Consider the following 22,719-nt stretch of genomic DNA (forward strand, 5'->3'; position numbering starts at 1 on the left):
GCGGCAACCAAAGAGCTTACGCTCACGCTGACGGTCTGAGGCCAGCAACAGCCCCTGGAGAGCCCAAGTGATAGTGGTGAAAACTGGGGAGAAATACAGAATGGTCGTGGACTACAGCCAGATCATCAATAGGTACACGCAGCTCGAAGCGTACCCCCTCTCACACATATCTGATATGGTCAATCAGATTGCACAGTACCGGGTCTTCTCAACTGTGCACCTTAAATCTGCCTACCACCAGCTCCCCATCCATAAGGCAGACCGCCCATACACTGCCTTCGAGGCAGATGGCCGCCTGTACCACTTTCTCAGGGTTCCTTTCAGAGTCACCAACGGGGACCCGGTTATCCAACGGGGAATGGACCGAATGGTCGACCGGTATGGGCTGCGGGCCACTTTCCCGTACCTTGACAATGTCACCATCTGAGGCCATGATCAACAAGACCATGACGCCAACCTTGCCAAATTTCTCCGCACCGCCACTCTCCTCAACCTCACTTACAACAAGGAGAAGTGTGTGTTCAGCACGAACCGCTTAGCCATCCTCGGCTATGTGGTCCAGAACGGAGATCTGGGGCCCGACCCCGATCGCATGCGCCCCCTCATGGAACTCCCCCTCCCTCACTGCCCCAAAGCCCTCAAACGTTGCCTGGGGTTCTTTTCTTACTACGGCCAGTGGGTCCCAAATTATGCGGACAAGGCCCGCCCACTCTTCCAATCCACTCTTTTTCCCCTAATGGCCAAAGCTCACCAGGCCTTCAACCGTATTAAGGCCGACATCGCCAAGGCCGCAATGCACGCAGTTGACGAGACGCTCCCCTTCCAAGTCGAGAACGATGCATCAGACGTCGCTGTTGCCGCCACCCTCAACCAGGCAGGCAGGCCCGTGGCATTCTTTTCATGAACCCTTCATGCCTCCGAAATTCGGCACTCCTCCGTCGAAAAAGAGGCCCAAGCCATCGTTGAAGCTGCGCGGCATTGGAGGCATTACCTGGCCGGCAGGAGATTCACTCTCCTCACTGACCAACGGTTGGTAGATTTCATGTTTAACACCACACAGCGGGGCAAGATCAAAAACGATAAAACCTTGATGTGGAGGATCGAGCACTCCACCTACAACTACGAGATTTCGTATCGCCCCGGTAAGCTCAACAAGCCCCCCAATGCCCTATCGCGAGGTACATGTGCCAGCGCACAGATGGACCGACTCCGGACTCTGCACGACAACCTTTGTCACCCGGGAGTCACACGTTTGTACCACTTCATCAAAGCCTGCAATCTGCCCTACATCCGTTGAGGAAGTCAGGGCAATCACCAGAGACTGCCTGGTCTGTGCGGAGTGCAAACCGCACTTCTACCAGCCAGACCGTGCGCGCCTGGTGAAGGACTCCCGCCCCTTTGAACGCCTCAGCGTGGACTTCAAAGGGCCCCTCCCCTCCACCGACCATAACACGTACTTCCTCAATGTGGTCGATGAGTACTCCAGATACCTCTTAGCCATCCCATGCCCTGATATGACGCCTGCCGCCATCATCAAAGCCGTCAACACCATCTTCGCTCTGTTCGGCTTCCCCGCCTCCGTCCACAGCGACAGGGGATCCTCATTTATAAGCGATGAGCTGCATCAGTTCCTGCTCAACAAGGGTATCACCTCAAGCAAGACGACCAGCTATAACCTCCGGGGAAATGGGCAGGTGGAGAGGGAGAATGGGACGGTCAGGAGGGCCGTCCAGCTGGCTTTACGGTCCAGAAATCCCCCGGCCTCCCACTGGCAGGAGGTCATCCCCGACGCACTGCACTCCATTCGATCGCTCCTATGCACTGCGACTAATGACACATGCCGTGAACGCCTCTTTGCCTTCCCCAGGAAGTCCACCTCCGGGGTGTCGCTCACGACTTGGCTTGCCGCTCCAGGACCCGTACTCCTCCATAAGCACGTATGACTCCACAATGTGGACGCGTTGGTTGAAAGGGTACAGCTACTTCACGCCAACCCGCAGTATGCCTACATAGCGGACCCCGACGGCTGCCAAGATACTGTCTCCCTCAGGGACCTGGCACCAGCTGGTTCCACACACTCACATCCCTCCAACCCAGCGCCACCCTCCCCTTCCCTGGCGCACCCCACCACAGCCCCCGTCCCAGGACAATCCATCCTCCCCCTGCCCACACCGAGGATGACGAGGATTGTGGCACACTCCCGGAGTCACCATGGACCAGACCAACACCGGAATCACCGCCACCACTGTGGTGCTCCCTACGGCAGATCAAGGCTCTGGACCGACTGAACCTGTAACTTGATCGGGACTCCATTTTTTTTTTCTCTTGTAGTTAAAACATGTACTTGTATATAGTTCTCCACCACCCCTGCCGGACTCAATTTTAACAAGGGTTGAATGTGGTAGTCACCACTGATGTATATATTAGGTGATTTGTGGTAAGGCCCTGTACTACAGGTACGGGGGTAGTTCCCTGCCTGCTGGCTCCGCTCAGTAGGCGGAGTATAAATATGTGTGCTCCCCATACAGCAGCCATTTCGCCAGCTGCTGTAGGAGGCCACACAATTAGTGTAATAAAGCCTCAGTTGCATTCAACACTTGTCTTTGTGTAATTGATCGTACATCAGTCTCTACAAATGGGGACCAGGTGGAATGGCATTTGGGGCAATCTCCCAGATGATTGGAGGCCCCTGGGTGGTTGGTCAGTCTCTGGGAAGGGTGGCACACTGGTACTGTTGATGCCACCTAGGCATTCCCAGCCTGGCACTCTGGCAGATCCAGGGTGTCCAAATATCAATACCAAGGTGAAATTTTGCCCATGCCAGGGATTGAGCCTGGGGGTGCCCTGCTCTTAGGATATAGGGTGCGGGGGTAGAGCTTGAAGACCCCCCCCTCCCTGCCAAACAGGTAGGTTGGCGCGTTGTGGGGATCTGGAAGCCAGGATCCGGAGGCCACGTTGGGCCAATCGACAGATTGGTGTGCCATTTAAAAATGGCACCCTGATCTCTTCCTACACTGACGAGTGGAGCTCCTCAGTGCAGGAAATTAAGCACAGTAAGAAGTCTTACAACACCAGGTTAAAGTCCAACAGGTTTGTTTCGAATCGCTAGCTTTTGGAGAACAGCTCCTTCTTCCACCTGGTGTTGTAAGACTTCTTACTGTGCTCACCCCAGTCCAACGCCGGCATCTCCACATCAGGAAATTAAGGTAAGTGCGGCCTTGCCAGGGTCTTCCCTTCTGATAGCAGGATAATGCCTGGTGCTCCAAGTGTCGGGAAGCACCCCACTAAACCCACCCACAACAGGACTTTCTTTTGTTAAATCATGCCCATTATATGCAACTACTGCTTTATATGGGGATGTCTTATAGTGCAGTGGGTAGCGTCCATACCTGTGAGCCAGAAGCTCAGGGTTTGACTCCCACTCCAGGACTTGATGGCTAAAGAAGGTGCATTCATAATGCGTTCCAAGAACAAATCCACTGTGGAAACAGATTAATGTCTGCCTTACACATCATTGGGTGTGAGAAGTGAAATAATGATAACAACTTCTTTATATACCTTTTAAGTAGGGTGGAATTTGGTGCCTTCCAGCCCTGTTATCACTTCAGGCCCTAAAGTGAACAATTTATGCCCAATTTCGGGCCTCAGGGCCCCCTCACAGTGCGGCTGGTAGTCCTCCAGTGGTGGGCAGGATACTCATCATGCAGGAAACCTTAAAGGGTACCCTTGTCAGAGTTGGTACAGGGTGTGCCCCTGTCCTAAGGCAATCAGGGAATGATAGAAGGACCTGACATCAGAAAGTGGGGACGGCTGGGAGACACCCCTTGCCCTTGCTGCTGACCCCTCCCCCACAACATTCCTCCCACCATCACTCATCAGTTACCTGGGTCCCTCAGTGATCCTGGGCCACTGGTGAATGCATTGCTGGTAGTAGCCACCCTCTGCTCAACGGTAATGTTGAGCAATGCACATCTGCTACTCTCTGCTAGCCCCTGATTGGCTGACAGCTCTTGGGGTCATGGGGGTGCAATTTCCACACCCAATTAGGAATTTTCCTGATCCCATTTCAATCCTGGAGGAGCCCTCCTGTCTACCTTATTTTTGTGTCGGGTAAGTAGGCAAGGACTGGAAATGGGCTCACCAACTCTGGAGACTGGCTGAAGGGTGGGGACTCTGTTGAAGTGGCTCAGTTTTGAAGCCCATCTCCGTAGGTGAGAGCATGGGTGGCTTGAAACAATACAGAAAGCAAAGCAGGTTGGTTCTATCGTTCCATCGCCTTTACCTCCCATCACCTCCCAGCCCCATACCCACCCTCAACACCTCTCTCATCCCCTATACTTGCCCTCACCTAACCTGGTAATATTTTGTTACATTTTTCATTCAAAGCCCTGGCAACTGTTACAGCAAAACAGAGGCCCCTCCAATTACCACATTTTCTGAAGATCTCAAATGCAGGAATCACCCTTTCAGCCTCCAGATTCCAGTTCATGACTTCAAAAATCAGCAGTAAGTCAAGAGGTCTCCCGGCTTGTGACTGATTCCAGGAAAACCATGGTAGATCTGAACTGACCAACTTTAAAGTGATGGCAGCAACTTTGTACAACAAACCGCTGTTGGTCACAATCTGTCTCATTTGCTGTACCAATGAAAATAGGAATGGACCTTCATATCTGGAACCTGCCCGCCATAATTTCCTTAGCGTGCCTCCATTTCAGTCCTGATTATACCATGAAATGCTAGCCTAGCCATCGACGCCTGCATTCCTCAAATTATTTTTAAAATAATCAGGCCCATGAAGCCAGGGCGGGCCATTGTTAAAAGAGGTTTTCTGGTATGTGTACAATCTGTGCCACAAGCCAATAGTTTCACTGTTGGGATGAAGTTTGTTTCCTTTTGTCTGTTCTGAAATCTGCGCTGTGAAAGATGATGAAATTTTCACAGTAAGCAAGTGACACGATGATGTTCATGGAGGTGGTTATCACACGATGAGATTAACTCATTGCAATTCAGATATGCAGAAGCCTGGTAGATATTTAACTATTTGTGATCGTGGGAGTTGTGTTTTTCATTTTCTCCTCTGGAAAAGAGGGGAAAAAGATATTGGACTTAGATAAATATTTGGAGTTTTCAAACGTAACCCTTCTTCATTGTTTATTATGATCTATGGATTAACGCCTCCGTTTTGCACATATTATTTATTTATTTTTTAAATTTAGAGTACCCAATTATTTTTTCCTAATTAAGGGGCAATTTAGTCTGGCCAATTCACCTACCCTGCACATCTTTGGATTGTGGAGGTGAAACCCACTCAGACACGGGAAGAATGAACAAACTCCACACGGACAATGACCCGGGCCAGGATCGAACTCGGGTCCTCGGTGTCGTGAGGCAGCAGAGCTAACCACCGTGCCACTCCAAAATAGTCTTGCATTTAAACTAGTGTCAGGTCAACCTGAGAACGTTATATCCTTTGTGCAAAATGTGTAAAATCCCCAGTGTCACTCGCCGTATTTATGATCTAATCCTGATTTCATTTACCTGGGAGTAGGTCAGAAGCTCTGAAGTTTGATTGATGACCATGCCCATTGGTTCAACATCCATCCATATTATTAATTGCTTGCAGACGATTGAGCTCAGAGTGGACAGCAGTTGACGCGACAAGGTTGCACATTTTGGCGATGAGTTGTTGAAAAAGTTTTCCTTGAAAACATACACCACAAAGATGGAATCCAGAATGTCTTGCTTACACCAAAGCTGACAAAGAATACAGTATGATTTCACAACAAAGATGGGTCACACATCCTGCTCAATTTTATCGAAGCAGGTCACAGTTGAGGGAACAGACCTGCTACATGTCAAAAAACTATTTTACAAAATACTCTGAGCAAGGCCAAACAAATTCTACATTTTATTTTTCTTCAAGTAAATGCATAAGTACCTTTTAATATCAACAATTACTGTATAGGTTGGGGTGTGAGGGTTATCAGCCTGTACTGCGGACACATTCTCTGGCAATGTTTGAGTCTACAGTCTTCAGTCACATTGCAGCTCAGCAAGAGAAGAGGAGAAAAACTTATTTCCGAACAGTAACACTTGACGCCCACACTTTCTCTGCAAAGAAAAATACTCTCTTGTGATTTACACCCGCAGAAAAGTTTTTTGCATAAGGGATTATTTTGTAATTGGGAATCAGGCACTGTAATATCTTCATTAGCACCTTGCACAAAAGTAATTTATGTGAATCGACCAATTCCATTGCGAGGTGACAGCATGAGAATTATGTTATAGAGAATGCTTGGTAAAAGATTGTGGTGGCTAATAAAGGTCTAGTCTGAGGAGAGCAAGACATGCGATACATGCAGGATGTGGCTGATTACTGTTGTCAGATCACTTTTTCTTTGAAGAGCAGAACCGTTCGCTGCGGCTGTCAAGCACCAGGTTTTTCATCTCCAAAATGGAGTCAAGTGCCATTTCTGTTCCTGCTGTCAAAGGAACAGTTTCACTGCACAGCTACTCATCATTATCCACCATCTGTGCGAATGCTCCTCATAATTACTTACATACGGTGTGTTTGATCTGCTTTATTCCTGATAAATAGAAAATAAAATTAAGCCATCAAAGTCTATCAGTCACAAAAGAGATTGGAATTTTCGTGAGGTAATGATTTTTTTTTCTTTGTGTGTGCCCTTTAAGAACTTGCCAAACATTTCATGTTCGCGTAAATATCTGTTTGATGGTTCTTTTATGGAAGTTTGATAATGAATCAAGATGTTATTATGCATGGCACTATTTTTTGCATGTCTGTTTTGAACATAAGAGACCGTTGCTGCAAATATATTGTAAAACCTTTGTCAAAATGATATTAATTTTTTTTCAGACGTTACATTATTAAGTATGAATACATTACATTTTTTAAAAAAAACATTGCTTTGCTCAATCTTTAACCTTTTGACTAATGGTTTCAAATACTTTTCTCAAAGAGCAATTCGCCTCTCATTCAGAAATATAGGCTTTGAAATTATGCCAAGGGATAGTGGCATACCAATGTGAAATTATTGTCTTCTCTTTTCTAACTGTCTTTTAAATACACCTTTGTCAACATGGTGCAGAAAGGAATTTTATTCAACTATTTGGATCTTCATATTCTCCAAAACATTCGAAGGTCATCATGAATAAACCGATTTAAGAAAAACAATGACCATGAAACACACTAAAATTGTATATAATACACTAAGATGATATCTTGTTAAGTTCTAATTCTGATCCTTTCAAATGATGGAATGAAGTGTTACCATTGCAGGACTTTGGCTCTCTCAGACTTAAATTTGAGCCACCCCCAAGTGTCCTGTGTGATCACACTATCAATACGCTCAGATATTCACAATTTACTGCAAGCTTCAGAACAAACTGAACATTACAGAACTTTGGGATCTCTGTGGACTGTACAGAAAAGGTTCTTTAAAAGAGTGTGCTGAGCAGAACTGCTCTTTGTGACTTACGATAATTGGGAAAACCTCTACTGAATAGTGAAATAAATCACATAAACTTACTTCTTAGGGTTTCCAATTTATCAAGCACTTCAGCTGGAATTTTCCGACCCCTCACGGTGGCAGGATCATCTGGGGGTGGGGAGGAGAGGAAGGGGGTGCTGATGGGCTGGAAAATTCCAGCCTTAGTTTCTGACCTTCTAAGCTTTAGTTTTGATCAGAAATAAAAACAGAAAATGCTGAATAAACTCAGCAGGTCAGGCAGCATCTGTGGAGAGAGAAACAAATGTTTTGAGCCTTTATGACTCGTCTTCAGAGTTCTAGTTTTGATCAGACTGCTCTAAGTGCTGGTGCACTTTATTATTTTCCTGAGAAGAATGAAGTGGTTTCTGTCAACCATTAGTACGTACAATAATCAAAAATTACAGCACAGGAGGAGCCCATTTGGCCCATTGTGCCTCTTTGTTACACCAATCCAGAATAAATCTTGCTCTCCTAATCTTTCCCCATACCTTCCTCTGTTTAGGATAATTTATCTGGTTTTGCTTTAAAACATAGTGTTAACCTCATCAACTAATCCTGTTATCAATGAATCCATTTCTCAACAACAATCTCCACTGAAAAATAAACAAATGCTCTGCATACTAAGTGCAATATTTATTTCAATATTATCACCATTAGCTCAGTGGGTAGCACTCTTACTTCCAAGTTGAGAAAGTTGGGGTTCAAGTTACATTCTACAGACTTGCGCACATAATCTGAGTTTACACTGCCGTCCTGTACTAAAAGAATACTAGTGTTGGAGGTGCGGGTTTTTATACTGGCTTTCCTCAAGTGAAGATCAGAGAAATTACAGTGCAGAAGGAGGTCATTCGGCCCATCGAGTCTGCACTGGCTCTTGGAAAGACCACCCTACTTAACCCCACACCTCCATCCTATCCCCGCAACCCAGTAACCCCACCTAACCTTTTTGGACAAAGACCCTTTAGAATGTCTCAGTTGAACTTACCTCCACCCAGATGGGCACTCCAGCCCCCAAACATTCACTGCCTGGGGAGATGGGCAAAGGTTCTGGGGGTCAGTCCGCATTGCAGAAGAAAGTGGCAGAGGCATCATAATGGTTGTGCAAATAGTTGTTTAATGTGCTGTACAATACCCCATTCCTGATTGTGCCACTCTCCCCCACCACCCACTCCCGTACCCCGGTGCCGTCCGTGATCCTCAATATGCTCGGCCCTCCTAACTCTACCACTACATCTTGGTGTTTTGGATGCACGTCTGAGGTGGAGGTAGCCAGCTGCTTACCTCATACCGTAGCCTTCGATGCCCCTGGCGAGTGTCCTCTGGGCCCCTGGCGAGGATCCTCTGGGGGCGCTGGGGCTGGAGGGCTTTGGCTCACTTGTCGGCGGCACATGCACAGCCACACCGCCCTGGCCTCATCAGAGGGGTGGAACTCGAGGTAGCTGATAGCCTGCGTTGCCACTCCTGGGACGGATCCGACTTGGCACTCAGCGCCCCCTCTTCCCGATCGGGCGATAGGGACCCGGGGTTCACCTTGGGATGGAGGGGCAGCTGGTTCGAGCCCCGTTTGCCTCTGCATCATCTGGCTCTGCCAGCCTTGGCGGTTCCCTATGGTCCGCACCTGGTGTGAACGTCCCTAACGATGTTCCTCAGTGACTGGGACATGCTCTGTAGCGCTTCGGCAATGCCCATCTGTGACTGGGTCAAGCTCCCCAGTGCCTTGGCCATGTCCATCTGGTTCCTGGGAACCAGCAGCCCTCCAACTGCTGTCTCGCGTGGGGGTCACTGCCTCCACCTGAGGTACATCAACAGCAGTGTGATGCTCAGCAGATTGTGCCCCAGGAGCCTGACCACAACCATGTTCCACTGAGATGTGTGTTTCTGCGCTGGTGGAGGGTGGGGATGACAACTGTGCTGCAACCACGGTGGATTCCAGGGAGCTCTCCTCCGAGAGAGGTCCCTCTGGTGGAGTCCAGTGGTTCCTCACCTCTGCAGCGATCGCCAGCCTCCACGTGAGTAATCAATCTGATCTCAGCCGCCCCAGTCACCTCCAGGGCCCGCTCCTCGAAGGAGGTGAGGATTTTCAAGTCCCTCACCCCACCGCCAAACTTGCCCCTCTCCCACCGATTGTGGGAGAGCTTTATCTGAGGAGACACAGAGAGAGCATTGTTCGCCACCTGCGTGATTCAGTGGTGGGAAAGGGGAGGGAGGGCTGTGGGTCACTTGGAGAGTTGAGGGGTGGATGTTCCCTTTGAGGGGGGGTTGTCTGGGATGTCGGTGTCTACTCACTTGTGCTGTCCGCCGTAGGTCGTTGACCTTTTTGCATTGCTAGCCAGTCCTCTTGGTCATACTGCTAGAACTATCAGCTGCGGCCACCTCATTCCAGGCAGCACTGGCTGCCTTGTGGCTCACCCTCCGGGACCCCGGGGGAACAGGACATTCTGCTCGCTACCGCCATGTCCAGGAGCCTCCCCAGGTCAGCGTCTGTGAATCTTGGGACCTTTCTCTTCGGCGCCATTATTGCGAGTTAGTTGGGGCTGGCTGAGCAAGTGCTGTTTAATGTTAGTGGGGGGGGGGGTTGGCCAGCGCGGTCCCGGCGAATCGGCTGGCGAGGCGTTATTTGTGGCGAGAAGCCGGTGAAGCCTTGTTAAGTTGTCCGATTAACGTTGAATTACGTTGCCAGTTTCGCTGGGCCGAATGCCAGGAAACTCGCGACAATTCCCGCTCGCTTCAACATTTGCAAATGTTTCCGGAGAATTGCGCCTATGACACTATTTGAGGAAAAATGGGAGATATTTTAATTTGCTGTTAGGGTTAGGAATGGTACGGGTTGCAATTTCAAATTGACAGTTCCAGAATGCACCTCTAGATCCTGGTGCCTCCGAGACAAATTCCAATTTTTAACATGAGGGTCGGGGGATAAAGTCGGGAACCCACTTGCCTCCAATTAGCAGACTTCTAAGCTCCTTGAGGAGCTTGACAGTGGGCCAGGAAGGGTGAGAAAAGAATATCCTGCAGTGTCTGGAAAGTGGCAAATACAAACAGACTGATGCACATTCGAACCCAGCCGTCAATTTCAACGTGGGGAGAAATGAAGGTTCTTTAGTCTCTATGATCGAAAATGCCGGTACTAAAGGGATCTTGCACCAGATGGTACACTTTATCTCCCATTGGCCACTTTTATACTCAATGAGTCTGCTATTCCTCTGAGGTGCTGAGAGCAGGCGCCATCATGTTTACCGACTGCTTCTGCTGTTTGATATTTGCAGGCAACACCTTCTTCCTGGAAATGCTTGGTGCCATTAACTGGACTCTGAGCTTGCCTCTGACCGAATGTGGGCATGTACTTTTCAAATTAGTGTAATGTGAGTGATATCGTTGCGACATGGTGTGGACATCCAGAAATCATAGTCATTCGGTTCCCAAACCCAATTTTAAAATCAAGCCCAACAAGTTTTGCATTTCTTCATATGTCCAAAATTCTTCCTGAACCCAGAACAGGTTAATTATTGCATTTACTACTGATAGGGTTCACAGATTGGCTGTTGTATAACAATGATGCTTGAACTTCAGAAATAATTAATTTTGGTGAAGGGTGTGTGTGGTTAGCCCTTAAATAAATACAAGCTTATTCCTTAATGAAATATTCTCTTTGATTTTTTTTAGATGACCAATTATTATTTAATAATGCCTGCCCTCTCCAAACTACTTATTTGTTGCTTTTAATGCAATTTGATTTATTTTGTTCAAATGATTTTGTATTTAGAAAGATTGCAATGTAAGAACTGATGCAGAATTATTTTGACAGAATTACATTCCATTCACATTCTGCCACTTTCACTTTATCCTAATGAGCTAACGATAATTCAAGTCTTCCCAATGTTCTAGTGAAAGTATAAAAAAATAGTTACGAGTGGACATGATTTCCATTTTAAATTAACATGCCACACTAAGAGTGGAAATATTTGAAATTCAGCTCACAGACACAAACAACAATGGCCCAGAATGTTTGATGAGATTAGAGGTGAGGCTATCAGTGCTAATCTGATCGCAAATTCTAGATCATCGTCATTTATGCATAGCATGCATAATAATCTGGGAGAGGCAGTGGCATAGTGGTATTGAAACTGGATTAGTAATCCAGAGATCCAGGGTAAAGTCTGGAATTAAAAGTCTAATAATGACCAATGAAACCATTGTCAATTGATGTAAAAACCCATCTGGTTCACTAATGTCCTTCAGGAAAGGAAATCTGCCATCCTCACCCGGTCTGGCCGACATGTGTTTCCAGACCCACACAGCAATGTGATTGACTCTTAACTGCCCCCCACTGAAATGGCCTCGCAAGCCATTCAATTCAAGGACAATTAGGGATGGGCAACAAATGCTGGCTCAGCCAGCGATGTCCACATCCCAAGATTGAATTTTTAAAAATAACAGCTGCATTTAAAACAACTGAAAATATTAGGCCTGATATATTCAGGAGGTAAATTAATTTTTAATGGCATGATAGGTGATATTAACTCATGAACAACCTCTCTGACACTGAAAAAATGTGTGGAAGCTCAATCCCTCTGAAGAGAATTATAGTTTTAACTTTTTCTGTTTGTCGCTTTTATTCTCCCACTTAATCCCATCTGAGTTTTCCAATCTCTATTTGCCATAGTGTGCATCTTTAACGTTTAATTCCTACTTCATGCGACAATATATCTGTCCTTTTTTGTACCCTGCGCACCTCAATGGGGTTTCTTTCGCCTGATTGGTACTAGATCTTCGCTATTAAGTGTCACCTGCTTGCACATGTCACATGTCTCCTGCAGAGGGACTGCACTGGGGGAGAAAAACATTGGATTAGAGGAAATCTTTGCTGACAAGTCTTTGAAAATTCTGTAGGCAGCTGTCAGCAAGGTGAATGGTGAGTGCCGTTTCTTCACCACTTACAGCAATATCTGAGTCGATTTTTAAAATAATATTCCTTAATGTTATACAGAGGCTGTAATCTTTGAGGACGCTCTGTCCCTGTGTTTCATGATATCAGTCGTGAATGTTGATTTGCTGCAAAATATGGGAAAATTACTTGTATCCATTCTTGTCTTTGTTGAGTGGACCATTAACTTCTTAAATATTCAAATATTTTGCATATTGCACACGTGAAGGAGACACATCCTGAGTGAGACACAGCCAGAGTGGGAATTGGAACTTGGTGATTTGGGGCAGTGTGGCAATTAAAGAATTATGTGGTGAATTTAAATCTTCCTGTTTTTCAGTTAAAAGTTCAGTGTCTAGCTTAAATGTCTGATTGGCTGAAACTGCGCCCAACCTAATTGCTAAGAGGCAGTTATCTGTCAGTCAATGAAGCCTGCTTCGTGGCACAAGGGTGTACATTGTATTCTTGTGATTGAAGCTTAAGTAGTGTGAGTCACCTTGATTTAGCTGAGTTCTACTTAAGAGCCTGGCATCGAGCGCACACTCAGTAAGCTTGCACACGTGAAGGAGACACACCCTGAGTGTAACTGGTAATCTGCAGGGAGAGATCCAGAGTGCATTCTGGAAAGCAGGGAGAAAACCAAAGAGCACCCTGGGAAGGTAGGTGACATAAAATCTCACCCCCAGGTTCCAGCGGCCTTAATTTCTGGGAGCGGGAGAGAGAGAGAGAGAGAGCCGGGGAGCAGCTTGGGAATAGGTAAGTGATAGATATTCTGCTATTCTAGGGAGGGGGGGGACTGAAAAGTGACATCACAGGAAAGCTGTGACCTGATTAGCTGGTTGGGAATCTGCGCCAAATTTAAAAATTATACATTGTTAAACTAATTAAATATAATTAAATAATTACGTAATCATAATTTAGAGGGGTATTGTAGCCATCTGGGATGGCCACGTCCCGATTACAAAATGGACACTTGCAAAGACTGCAGGGAAAATTGGACAATGCTAAGAAACAAGCAGGTGCAAGCTCTGTCTGTTGATTAGGACCTTAAACGCTCAGACAGGACAGAAACTACCAAACGATTTACATACTAATGAGCCATCTCCGGGGACAAAAGGGAAACATTTAGATACACAATGTTAGGACAGACTTCCGGCACCAAATGAAGCTAAGACAAAGCTGACTGACAGTCACCGGGACACACCCAGCGATTAGGGAACCACCCCTCTATTGGAGGAAAATCGATACCGATGATTGGGAAAGACCCAATTAGTTGAGGCCAAGTTCAAGGCCCGCCCAAAAGAGCGCGAAGCCCTTTTGAATATAAAAGGTATCCCCCAAGGGAGAACGCCCCCCTTTGGCTTTGGCTCTCAGCGAAAAGAGAGACCAGCCTAGCAGCTGCACCAGACCAAGTAAGTTCCAAGTCAATGCATGCTATGAGATAGACGCTCCTAGTTGCTACCCTGTAAACAGCTCTACCCAGCAGCCTCAGAACCGAGCAACGGCCATTGCTCCTCTGACTGAGTGGGCACCCAAAGCTAAGTATAGGCCTTAGTAATAGTGGTAGTTTAGTTTTGTAGAGTTTATGCATGAGTAGATTTGACTGTGTGTAAATAAATGAGCATTGCTTTTGAACTTACTAACTGGTGTATCGAGTCATTGATCAGTATTCGGTTCTGAACCTTGTGGCGGTGTCGAAAGATACCTGGCGACTCTTGAGCAAACGTGATTAAATAGAGCCAAATTAAGAACCAACCAAAAGTTAGCAACAGTATCTAAACCAGAGACCGGAGAGTACTGTATTTAGCATTTACATTTATACTAGAAATCAAGTGCTAGGAAACATATAGTTAACAGTAATTTTTTTTTTTTTAATTTTAAATTTTTTTTTAAATGTATTAATTAGTTAACGCAATGTCAATTAGAGAGGTGCAGTGCTCTGACTGTGAGATGTGGCAGCTCCGGGAGGCTTCCAGCCTCCCAAATGGCTACATCTGCTGAAAGTGCACCCAACTGGGTCTCCCCTGCAGACCACATGGTTCGGTTGGATGCAGTTAGGAGCATTCAGGTGGCAGAAAGCGCCATAGATAGCAGTTAGACGTGGTCACACCCAAGGTGCAGGCAGAGAGGGACAGGCAGTCAGTGCAGGAATCCTCTGTGGTTGTCCCCACTCTCGAACAGGTATACCCCTTTGGATAATATAAGGTGGGAATAGCCTATCAGGGGAAAACAACAGCAGCCAGAGCAGTGGCACCACGGCTGGCTCTGATGTTTAGCAGGGAGGGTCAAAGCGCAGAAGAGCAGTAGTCACAGGGGACTCTATAGTCAGGGTCACAGATAGGCACATCTGTGGATGTGAAAGAGACTCCAGAATGGTATGTTGCTTCCCTGGTGCCAGCGTCCAGGATGTCTAAGAACGGGTAGCGGGCATCCTGAAGGGGGAGGGCAAACAGGCAGAGGTTATGGTACATAATGGTACTAATGGCATAGGCAGGAAGGGGGATGAGGTCCTGCAGCAGGAGTTCAGGGATCTAGGCAGAAAGTTAAAAGACAGGACCTCTAGGGTTGTAATCTCGGGATTATTACCTGTGCCACCTGCCAGTGAGGCTAGAATTAGGAAGATGGAGCAGCTAAACACGTGGCTAAAGAGCTGGTGTAGGAGGGAGGGTTTCAGTTATCTGGACTACTGGGATCTCATCCGGAGCAAGTGTGACCTGTATAACAAGGACGGGTTGCATCTAAACCGGAGAGGCATAAATATCCTGGCCGCGAGGTTTGCTAGTAACACACAGGAGGGTTTATGGCAGGGGGGTGGGTACCAGAGCCATCGGTCAGAAGGTGGAAAAATTGAGGGAGAACTAGGAAATAGGGCCACTATGACTCTGAGGAAGAGCAGACAGGGAGATGTTGCTGCAAACAGTGGGACTGGTGGCCTGAAGAGCATTTGTTTTAATGCATGAAGTATAACAGGTAAGGCAGATGAACTTAGAGCTTGGATTAGTACTTGGAACTATGATGTCGTTGCCATTACAGAGACCTGGTTGAGGGAATGACAGGATTGGCAGCTAAACGTTCCAGGATTTCGATGTTTAAGGCATGATAATGGGGGATGTAAAAGGGGTGGAGGAGTTGCACTACTGGTTAGGGAGAGTATCACAGCTGTACCGTGGGAGGACACCTCAAGGGGACAGCAAGGCTATATGGGTAGAGATCAGGAATAAGAAGGGTGCAGTCACAATGTTGGGTGTTTACTACAGGCCTCCCAACAGCCAGCAGGAGATAGAGGAGCAGGTAGGTAGACAGATTTTGGAAAGGAGTAAAAGCAACAGGGTTGTTGTGATGGGAGACTTCAACTTCCCCAATATTGACTGGGACTCACTTAGTGCTAGGGGCTTCGACGGGGCAGAGTTTGTAAGGAGCATCCAGGAGGGCTTCTGAAAACAATATGAAATGAAATGAAAATCGCTTATTGTCACAAGTAGGCTTCAAATGAAGTTACTATGAAAAGCCCCGAGTCGCCACATTCCGACGCCTGTTCGGGGAGGCTGGTATGGGAGTCCAACTAGGGAAGGGGCTATATTGGACCTGGTATTGGGGAATGAGCCCAGCCAGGTAGAAGTTTCAGTCGGGTAGCATTTCCGAAACAGTGACCACAATTCGGTAAGTTTTAAAGTGCTGGTGGACAAGGATAAGAGTGGTCCGAGGGTGATTGTGCTAAATTGGAGGAACGCTAATTATAACAATATTAGGCAGGAACTGAAGAACCTAGATTAGGGACAGATGTTTGAGGGTAAATCAACATCTGACATGTGGAAGGCTTTCAAATGTCAGTTGAAAGTAATTCAGGACCGGCATGTTCCTGTGAGGAAGAAGGACAAATATGGCAAATTTCGGGAACCTTGGATAACGAGAGATATTTTAGGCCTCGTCAAAAAGAATAAAGGAGGCATTTGTTAGGGCTAGAAGGTTGGGAACAGACGAAGCCTGTGTGGTATATAAGGAAAGTAGGAAGGAACTTAAGCAAGGAGTCAGGAGGGCTAAAATGGGTCACGAAAAGTCATTGGCAAATAGGGTTAATGAAATTCCAAGGCTTTTTACACGTACATAAAAAGCAAGAGGGTAGCCAGGGAAAGGGATGGCCCACTGAAGGACAGGGGAGGTAATCTATGTGTGGAGCCAGAGTAAATGGGCGTGGTACTAAATGAACACTTTGCATCAGAATTCACCAAAGAGAAGGAATTGGTGGATGTTGAGTCTGGAGAAGGGTGTGTAGATAGCCTGGGTCACAAAAAGTCGAGGTGTCGGGCGTCTTGAAAAACATTAAGGTGGATAAGTCCCCAGGACCTGATGGGACCTACCCCAGAATACTGAAGGAGGCACGAGAGGAAATTGCTGAGGCCTTGACAGAAATCTTTGGATCCTCACTGTGAGGACTGGAGAATAACCAATGTTGTTCCTTTATTTAAGAAGGGTAGCAAGGATAATCCATGAAACTACAGGCCGGTGAGCCTTACGTCAGTGGTAGGGAAATTACTGGAGCGATTTCTTCGAGACAGGATCTACTCCCATTTGGAAGCAAGTGGACGTTTTAGCGAGAGGCAGCACGGTTTTGTGAAGAGGAGGTTGTGCCTCACTAACTTGATAGAGTTTTTCGAGGAGGTCACAAAGATGATTAAATGCAGGTAGGGCAGTGTATGTTGTCTATTTGGCCTTCAGTAAGGCCTTTGACAAGATCCCTCATGACAGACTGGTACAAAAGATGAAGTCACACGGGATCAGAGTTGAGCTGGTAAGATGGATAGAGAACTGGCTAGGTCACAGAAGGCAGAGAGTAGCAATGGGCAGCACGATGGCACAAGTGGATAGCACTGTGGCTTCACAGTGCCAGGATCCCAGGTTCGATTCCCCGCTGGGTCATTGTCTGTGCGGAGTCTGCACGTTCTTCCCGTGTCTGCGTGGGTTTCCTCCGGGTGCAATGTTTCCTCCCACAGTCCAAAGAAGTGCAGGTTAGGTGGATTGGCCATGATAAATTGCCCTTAGTGACCAAAAGGTTGAGGAGGGATTATTGGGTTACGGGGATGGTGTGGAAGCGAGGGCTTAAGTGGGTCAACAAAGAACAAAGAACAAAGAAATGTACAGCACAGGAACAGGCCCTTCGGCCCTCCAAGCCCGCGCCGACCATACTGCCCGACTAAACTACAATCTTCTACACTTCCTGGGTCCGTATCCTTCTATTCCCATCCTATTCATATATTTGTCAAGATGCCCCTTAAATGTCCCTATCGTCCCTGCTTCCACTACCTCCTCCGGTAGCGAGTTCCAGGCACCCACTACCCTCTGCGTAAAAAACTTGCCTCGTACATCTACTCTAAACCTTGCCCCTCTCACCTTAAACCTATGCCCCCTAGTAATTGACCCCTCTACCCTGGGGAAAAGCCTCTGACTATCCACTCTGTCTATGCCCCTCATAATTTTGTAGACCTCTATCAGGTCGCCCCTCAACCTCCTTCGTTCCAGAGAGAACAAACCGAGTTTATTCAATCGCTCCTCATAGCTTATGCCCTCCATACCAGGCAACATTCTGGTAAATCTCTTCTGCACCCTCTCTAAAGCCTCCACATCCTTCTGGTAGTGTGGCGACCAGAATTGAACACTATACTCCAAGTGTGGCCTAACTAAGGTTCTATACAGCTGCAACATGACTTGCCAATTCTTATACTCAATGCCCCGTCCAATGAAGGCAAGCATGCCGTATGCCTTCTTGACTACCTTCTCCACCTGTGTTGCCCCTTTCAATGACCTGTGGACCTGTACTCCTAGATCTCTTTGACTTTCAATACTCTTGAGGGTTCTACCATTCACTGTATATTCCCTACCTGCATTAGCCCTTCCAAAATGCATTACCTCACATTTGTCCGGATTAAACTCCATCTGCCATCTCTCCGCCCAAGTCTCCAGACAATCTAAATCCTGCTGTATCCTCAGACAGTCCTCATCGCTATCCGCAATTCCACCAACCTTTGTGTCGTCTGCAAACTTACTAATCAGACCAGTTACATTTTCCTCCAAATCATTTATATATACTACAAAGAGCAAAGGTCCCAGCACTGATCCCTGTGGAACACCACTGGTCACAGCCCTCCAATTAGAAAAGCATCCCTCCATTGCTACCCTCTGCCTTCTATGGCCTAGCCAGTTCTGAATCCACCTTGCCAGCTCACCCCTGATCCCGTGTGACTTCACCTTTTGTACTAGTCTACCATGAGGGACCTTGTCAAAGGCCTTACTGAAGTCCATGTAGACAACATCCACTGCCCTACCTGCATCAATCATCTTAGTGACCTCCTCGAAAAACTCTATCAAGTTAGTGAGACACGACCTCCCCTTCACAAAACCGTGCTGCCTCTCACTAATACGTCCATTTGCTTCCAAATGGGAGTAGATCCTGTCTCGAAGAATTCTCTCCAGTAATTTCCCTACCACTGAAGTAAGGCTCACCGGCCTGTAGTTCCCGGGATTATCCTTGCTACCCTTCTTAAACAGAGGAACAACATTGGCTATTCTCCAGTCCTCCGGGACATCCCCTGAAGACAGCGAGGATCCAAAGATTTCTGTCAAGGCCTCAGCAATTTCCTCTCCAGCCTCCTTCAGTATTCTGGGGTAGATCCCATCAGGCCCTGGGGACTTATCTACCTTAATATTTTTTAAGACACCCAACACCTCGTCTTTTTGGATCACAATGTGACCCAGGCTATCTACACCCCCTTCTCCAGACTCAACATCTACCAATTCCTTCTCTTTGGTGAATACTGATGCAAAGTATTCATTTAGTACCTCGCCCATTTCCTCTGGCTCCACACATAGATTCCCTTGCCTATCCTTCAGTGGGCCAACCCTTTCCCTGGCTACCCTCTTGCTTTTTATGTACGTGTAAAAAGCCTTGGGATTTTCCTTAACCCTATTTGCCAATGACTTTTCGTGACCCCTTCTAGCCCTCCTGACTCCTTGCTTAAGTTCCTTCCTACTTTCCTTATATGCCACACAGGCTTCGTCTGTTCCCAGCCTTTTAGCCCTGACAAATGCCTCCTTTTTCTTTTTGACGAGGCCTACAATATCACTCGTCATCCAAGGTTCCCGAAAATTGCCGTATTTATCTTTCTTCCTCACAGGAACATGCCTGTCCTGTATTCCCTTCAACTGACACTTGAAAGCCTCCCACATGTCAGATGTTGATTTGCCCTCAAACATCCGCCCCCAATCTATGTTCTTCAGTTCCCGCCTAATATTGTCATAATTAGCCTTCCCCCAATTTAGCACATTCATCCTCGGACCACTCTTATCCTTGTCCACCAGTACTTTAAAACTTACTGAATTGTGGTCACTGTTACCGAAATGCTCCCCTACTGAAACATCTACCACCTGGCCGGGCTCATTCCCCAATACCAGGTCCAGTACCGCCCCTTCCCTAGTTGGACTGTTCACATATTGTTTTAAGAAGCCCTCCTGGATGCTCCTTACAAACTCCGCCCCGTCTAAGCCCCTGGCACTAAGTGAGTCCCAGTCAATATTGGGGAAGTTGAAGTCTCCCATCACCACAACCCTGTTGTTTTTACTCTTTTCCAAAATCTGTCTACCTATCTGCTCCTCTATCTCCCGCTGGCTGTTGGGAGGCCTGTAGTATACCCCCAACATTGTGACTGCACCCTTCTTATTCCTGATCTCTACCCATATAGCCTCACTGCCCTCTGAGGTGTCCTCTCGCAGTATAGCTGTGATATTCTCCCGAACAAGTAGCGCAACTCCGCCTCCCCTTTTACATCCCCCTCTATCCCGCCTGAAACATCTAAATCCTGGAACGTTTAGCTGCCAATCCTGCCCTTCCCTCAACCAGGTCTCTGTAATGGCAATAACATCATAGTTCCAAGTAGTAATCCAAGCTCTAAGTTCATCTGCCTTACCCGTAATGCTCCTTGCATTAAAACATATGCACTTCAGGCCACCAGACCCGCTGTGTTCAGCAACTTTTCCCCGTCTGCTCTGCCTCAGAGCCACACTGTCCCTATTCCCTAGTTCTCCCTCAATGCTCTCACCTTCTGACCTATTGCTCCCGAACCCACCCCCCTGCCATACTAGTTTAAACCCTCCCGTGTGACACTAGCAAACCTCGCGGCCAGGATATTTATGCTTCTCCGGTTTAGATGCAACCCGTCCATCTTATACAGGTCACACCTGCCCCGGAAGAGCTCCCAGTGGTCCAGAAAATGGAAACCCTCCCTCCTACACCAGCTGTTTAGCCACGTGTTTGTCTGCTCTATCTTCCTATTTCTAGCCTCACTGGCACGTGGCACAGGGAGTAATCCCGAGATTACAACCCTCGAGGTCCTGTCCTTTAACTTTCTGCCTAGCTCCCTGAACTCCTGCTGCAGGACCTCATGCCCCTTCCTGCCTATGTCGTTAGTACCAATATGTACAACGACCTCTGCCTGTTTGCCCTCCCCCTTCAGGATTCCCTCTACCCGTTCGGAGACATCCTGGACCCTGGCACCAGGGAGGCAACATACCATCCTGGAGTCTCTTTCACGTCCACAGAAGCGCCTATCTGTGCCCCTGACTATAGAGTCCCCTATTACTATTACTCTTCTGCGCTTTGACCCTCCCTTCTGAACATCAGAGCCAGCCGTGGTGCCACTGCTCTGGCTGCTGCTGTTTTCCCCTGATAGGCTATCCCCCCCGACAGTATCCAAAGGGGTATATCTGTTCGAGAGGGGGACAACCACAGGGGATTCCTGCACTGACTGCCTGCCCTTTCTGATGGTCACCCATTTCTCTGCCTGCACCTTGGGTGTGACCACATTTACATAACTGCGATCTATGACGCTTTCCGCCACCTGCATGCTCCTAAGTGCATCCAATTGCTGCTCCAACCGAACCATGCGGTCTGTGAGGAGCTCCAGTTGGGTGCACTTTCTGCAGATGAAGCCACCCGGGACGCTGGAAGCCTCCCGGACCTGCCACATCTCACAGTCAGAGCACAGCACCCCTCTAACTGACATTGCGTCAATTAATTAAAATTAAAATTTGTCTCTTTTTTTTTTTTTAAATACTTTTTTTTTTTAAATTGCAAAGTTACTGTCAACTATCTGTTTCCTAGCACTAGATTTCTAATAGAAATGCGATAGCCAACTATAATACTCTCCGATCTCTGGCTTAGATATCCTCTAAATTATAATTAAGTTATTATGTTTAATTAGTTCCCAAATACTCAAATATTTTTTAAATTTAGGTTAGAATCCCAACCAGCCACTCAGGTCACAGCTTTTCTGTGATGTCGCTCCAATTTCCCCCCGACACACACAATTTGAAAAAAGGTATAAAAGTAAAAATCACTTACTTGCCTTCTGAGTGTCTGAGATGTTCTCAGGTTCTCTCGCTGACAGAGACTGCTCCTCCACCACCGATCCTTGACCTGCACAATGCTAATAATATAATAATATAATATGGCACTTACCTTACACCAATGGGTCTTATTATTAGGTTAGAGGAGGAGGGCGGGTGGGAGACACTACACGTGTAGTGTCTCGGGTTTTTTCTCCACCAGAATTTATTGGTTGGGGGGGGGGGGGCACTTGCCAGAGGTAGAACTTCCGGTTCCCGCCTTATATCGGTGCAGACTCGATGGGCCGAATGGCCTCCTTCTGCACTGTATGTTCTATGTTCTAATGGAAGGGTGCTTTTCTGATTGGAGGGCTGTGACTAGTGGTATTCCGCAGGGATCAGTGCTGGGACCTTTGCTGTTCGTAGTATATATAAATGCTTTGGAGGAAAATGTAACTGGTCTGGTAGTAAGTTTGTGGACAACATAAAGATTGGTAGAATTGTGGATAACGATGAGGACTGTCAGAGGATACAGCAGTATTTAGATGTTTGGAGATTTGGGCGGAGAGATGGCAGATGGAGTTTAATCCGGACAAATGTGAGGTAATGCATTTTGGAAAGTCTAAGACAGGTAAGGAATATACAGTGAATTGTAGAACCCTCAAGAGTATTGACAGTCAGAGAGATCTAGGTGTACAGGTCCACAGGTCAATGAAAGGGGCAACACAGATGGAAAAGGTAGTCAAGAAGGCATACGGCATGCTTGCCTTCATTGGACGGAGCATTGAGTATAAAAATTGGCAAATTATGTTGCAGCTGAATCTTAGTTAGGCCATTCTTGGAGTATAGTGTTCAATTCTGGTCGCCACACTACCAGAAGGATGTGGAGGCTTTAGAGAGGGTGCAGAA

Source organism: Scyliorhinus torazame, chromosome 15 (genome assembly GCF_047496885.1).
Source record: "Scyliorhinus torazame isolate Kashiwa2021f chromosome 15, sScyTor2.1, whole genome shotgun sequence".
NCBI lineage: Eukaryota > Metazoa > Chordata > Chondrichthyes > Carcharhiniformes > Scyliorhinidae > Scyliorhinus > Scyliorhinus torazame.